This window comes from Porites lutea, chromosome 4 (assembly GCF_958299795.1).
Source record: "Porites lutea chromosome 4, jaPorLute2.1, whole genome shotgun sequence".
Classification (NCBI taxonomy): domain Eukaryota; kingdom Metazoa; phylum Cnidaria; class Anthozoa; order Scleractinia; family Poritidae; genus Porites; species Porites lutea.
The window spans coordinates 13,465,586-13,470,780 of record NC_133204.1 but is presented as its reverse complement, the minus strand read 5'-3'; positions in this window follow the sequence as shown (position 1 = coordinate 13,470,780).

Genomic DNA, 5,195 nt, shown 5'->3' with positions numbered 1-5,195 from the left:
GCAAAATTTGTGTTCAGAAAGAGGTAATTCATAATTTTAAAAATCACATTTTAGTCACCTGACCAGCTACGAACTTACTCATTTTAAGAAAATAGTGCGGGGTTTGAAAAACAAAATCACTATTATTTTGTTTAAGATATGACCGACTAATCGTTTTCCGACGACAAAATCATATAACTTTCATTTTTATAAAAAAGATGTCACATGACCTCTTAGTGCAAATGGCCTATAAAAAAAGTTTCTAGCAAGTTGTCCCCTCTTTTGGAAACTAAGTGTCTTGTTTAGTTTCCTTTGCTTAAGCTTTTTGCAGAGAATCGAAACAGGATGCAAGTCTTGCATCAGAGCTAACTGGCTATTATTCTCAGAGAACAGAAAGTGAATCTGGCTACGAAACTAAACCAAGCATAAACACCGAAGGTCGGCATTCGTTCGGCAAGTGACCGCGTCTTGTATTAATCAAAATTTTATGTGTTTGCCCTCTTAATGATGATTAAAATTAGCCAATCAGCGTGCGAGATATAATTTACTAGTTATTGTAAAAAATATCCTTCCTATAGTTTTTTTTGCATTTTGTTAACTTATGTTTGCAACACTAAAGAATTTCAATTTATTACTGGAGTCAGAATGGCTCAAAACGTTGTGGAATCTAGACTGACATTTATTTGGAGAAAAAAAAAATCCGATGAGCAAATGGCACTTTGAATTTACATAGTAAAAATACTCTAAATTTGTATTTTTTTTTTCCTGACTAAGAAAAAGGTTGATTTCCATATTACAGGCTTAGTTCATCGTGACGTTTTGTATACGCTTGACTACGTGTTAAAATGACTACACTACGTTCAGAAATTAGTTCTGACTAAAGAAAGGTTTAGTTAAACTTTCAGGCTATCAGCCTGTCCGACAAAGTTTAGACGAAGGTTATTCTTCGTTTTATTACAAAGTTCTAAACAGAAATATCAGGAAGTAATCATGAGGTGAGTGGTATCTTGAGGGACAACCAACCGTGTAACTGTGGTTTTCAGTGCTTATATTAGTTGTATTGGCGATAGAAATGAACGACATTTATACGTAATGTAAAGGCGCTCATAGATCAAGAAGGTTTTTTTGCAGTGGTTTTTCCATTTTTTCACTTTTCATACCGGTAGTATATATCCACGGTCTAGCCAAACTCGTGTATGTCACGCCGAATATAAATAAATCGCGTAATTATCACCAATCTGCAATAATAATATTTTTTTCATTTAGCCTAAAAGTGGAAGTTTAAGTCATAATAATACTGCAATAGAAAAAAGGAACGGAAATTAGATTACACATTATCTTTTAACAGAAATTTAAGAAATGTTTAGGCAGCGATTCTTACATAATTTGCCATGTTGTCATTATGCAAAATAAACATCTGTAAAAAGGGGAAAATTAACTCCGGCAAATCTTGGATTTACCACTGAAAAGAATAACTCTAAGATTTTGAACGTACCTTTTGTAGCCCATGGTTATCTGTATCAATATTTCCTCCTTTTAAAAAAAGACAATAACAAAATCATTGGACCCTTCCACGGTTTGTGAGATAGACAACGCGTTGGAACGAGAATAGTTATTATATAACGTGGGGTAACAAACCTATGTTGAGGTCGCTATGAAGGAGAAATACGGCGAAAGAGGATAATTCTCTTGAATCGCAAACTTTAGGGCGAAATATTAAATTAAGTTGAGGTTGGACAATTAAGAGGACCACTCTGAGTCTAAACAATAAAGGTTTTTCCTCTTAAGGCTCAAATACGACTAGAGGCCATACCGTACCGAGTCCTTGAAATTTCTTTCTTTTTTTCGGCATTATAACACGCTGGCTAAGCAGAATTCTAACGATCGTTGCGTGGTCTTATGCGAACTAAATTTTAATCAAGTATCCTGATTACAATTTTCAGATCTCAGTATAATTGTCTTGGTCTGAAATGGGTAAATGAAATTCAGCGTATCAATATCAAGCATTCAAAAGTAAGAGGAAGGTGTTTGTCTTTTAATACTTTGGTTAATTTCTCGACGAAAGCGTTGCTTCTAATAAAAGCCATGAAAATTTTCATTTTAGGCAAATATTCAGAAATTATAAGCAACCTAAATATACATACAAGGGAGCAAAGAAGTGTGCGGACTCAATAAACCGAAAATTGAAAGGCAAATCTGAACAACTTGTTAATGCCACATAACTAAATCGCAAATGTTTTCAATGAATATCTCTTGCTTCATTGCTTGCCCTGTAAACTGGCCTGGGTGAAGTAAATCCTTCGCTGTTTGTAACAAGCTACACCTCAGTGGGGCAAAAAAATTGTGCTTTTGCGATAGGCTTCTATTTTTTGGGTAAGAATATTAAAAAACATTCTGATTCCCTCTGTGAGAATGACAATAACAATGAGCTAAATGTCTGTGCGTATTACCTGCTAAACTATTGAATGAGAGGTTAATTATTCTACCTACTGCAAAAAAATGTTATTTTGGCTGCTATTTTCTGGTAAGAGTATCCAAAACATCCTCATTCTGTGCGAATGCTCCTTTTGCATCTACTGTTATTCGCCCTGTTGTAAAATGGTTAAACCACGACACTACAGTGTATTACGGCCTCGTATTTTGCGCGTTCTCTTGACCTTATATGGTAAAATGACATAACAGACATGTTTGTCTTAATTTGGCTATTTCTGCAAAGTACAACATTTTCAATACAGTACAAACTAGTGACTAAGAACCTAGCTAAATTTGCCAGTTAGGCCCCCTCTATACTAGACCTGTTTATCCTGCATATATTTGAGCCATGTTCATATTTTCTTCAATCTATATAAGATATTGAGGATATTACGTGGCCGCGCGGAGATTAACCTGCAAGCAGTGGTTTCTCCAAGCCGGACGCTACGTTACGAAGGGAGAGAAACCACTGCGAACATCCGTCTGCTCCTTTGATCTAGCCGCCGTCCAGCGCTATGGACGAATAAATTAACTTTAAACATGTAAATCCTATTTGAAAGCAAGTTTAGGCTCTCGCGCATTTGCTTACGCTTACAATCGCTGTCTTAAGGTGGCTCGACTGGATTTTTTTGGGGTTGATACCTCCCCAGTTTGAGCATCAACTACATCGGCATAAGTAAAGATATGGAAAAAACGTTAACACAGCTGTGTTATATAAAGATGAAAATTTCTTATAATCTGGGTTTTATTGTAATCGGAGTCGCCATGGCAACGTAATGACGCCATTACGTTTTTCATTTATCTTTGTGTTTCTCTGTACCAGGAGTTTTTTGAAGCAATCGCTTAGGGGAGTATGTTCCTGCCATAATTGGCTCCATTATGGCAAAGTTTGAACAAATTCTATGAGAGCGTTTTCGAAATATTTTAAAATGCAGTTTTAAGAATCATAAAAACAGTGAAATAGCATGCTAACCACACAATTCGCTGATATTTTAAGAAAATGATAAGCCTTGGGAACGCGGCTTCATCTCATAGTGGTTTGATTCCGTTGAAAACTGCATACAAAAAAAGAGGGGAATTGCTCTGGGCGATCGCGAGTAAGAAGAATTTTATTAACTTGCATTCAGCTACTTTTGATACAGTTTTTGGACGTAATTTTGTCCACGCCTAAAAATTTCGCATTTTTCCAAAAACCGCTCGATAAATTTTTTTATAAATTCGACAATCCCGAGATCAATTGTCAAGAAACATTCCGTGCAAGTTTCAAGAACATTGAAAACAGGGAAGGCTTTTAAATAGGGCCTCAAATATAGCCAATTTCCCCCCCAGATTTTTAGTCCATGGGCCGATCCTGATTTTGGTACCGATTCGAGGGACAAAGGATGATTGCTGCGAATTGATAGCACATAAGGTGGAGATTGAAAATTTGCATGATAACCTTTCTGCAGGAGTAGCTTTCAAGATATTTTTTTCATATAAAAGTGCCGGTAATGAGCTTTGAGGATACTAAACGTGCACTTAAAATGTACTATATCTTTTGTAGTTTAATTTATTATGAGAGACATGAGAAGTTTTTTGTTGCGTTTTTTTTATCGCCAAAATATTATTTGTTCTGAATTTAACCAAAGTAGAGCGTAGAAAACTCAAAAGTAGCGTCCGAATTGCATTATGGGTAAAATCCAAAATGGCGGCTACCATGGCAAGGGTAGTGGGTTCTTGATTTGCCGGTTTAATAGCCATTTTACCATGTAAAACGCAATAATTTCAAGAAAAGTCAGCAAAATCATCTAGTTAATAAAGCGCTAAAACTTTTTGAGGCAAAAGTCTTTGAACTTTTGACTTAATAAAAAGAATTTTGGAAATACTTACAGTTCTTGTACAATGTTCACTTCGATAATCCGATATGTATTTTGCTCATATCAATCATAAACGTCTGTTTATATATTTATAAATTTTGAAATATAATCTAATTTTAGGAATGATCAACCTGTTGCAGTCAACATTATTTGAATTATCGGTTATTCGGTATTGAAAACTCAATATGATATGCCAATTTTTAATACATAGATACATATGGTTTATTTAAACACGATAAAATCATCAGTCTGAGAAGGTTAAGCGAAGTAAAAAGGATATCAAGACTACATACACCTGAATGGCTAACATGATTGCCATGTGCTGGGAAACAGAAAACTAGAAAGCTAACTGGTTTACTTCCCTTTTGAATTGACATAGCGATGTTATTCTTCGTATGTTTTTTGTGGTAACTCATTCCAAATCATGGCACCGCTATGAAAAAAAAAACTTTTGGAAGTCCAGACTTTCGTAAATTATAATATACCGTATGTGCTGTTATGTCCCTGTTTATTGCATTTGCATTGCGACTTAAACGCTGAAAAATCTGATACAAAAAGGGTCCTCATCTAAGAAGGAGTGTTGATGATGCTGAGGAGTCAAATGCAGTCAAACGTTTCTGCAAGAAGAAGTGGATCATTCACTGTACCGACGATAGCAGTGATTTAGTTAATCCTAAAGACGAGGAGTCGTGGAAAACCTTGCTACGTGCAGCACAGATTCGAAATCACCAAGAAATCGTACAACATTCGAAGTCTTTAAGAGACGGAGAAGTTTCGCTCATTTACTACCATCGTAAGTGTCGAAGCATTTTTACAATGAAAAATGTATTAGATAAATTATCCCAGCAATCATCCAATAGCCAGACTCACCAGGAACAAGTGGCTAGG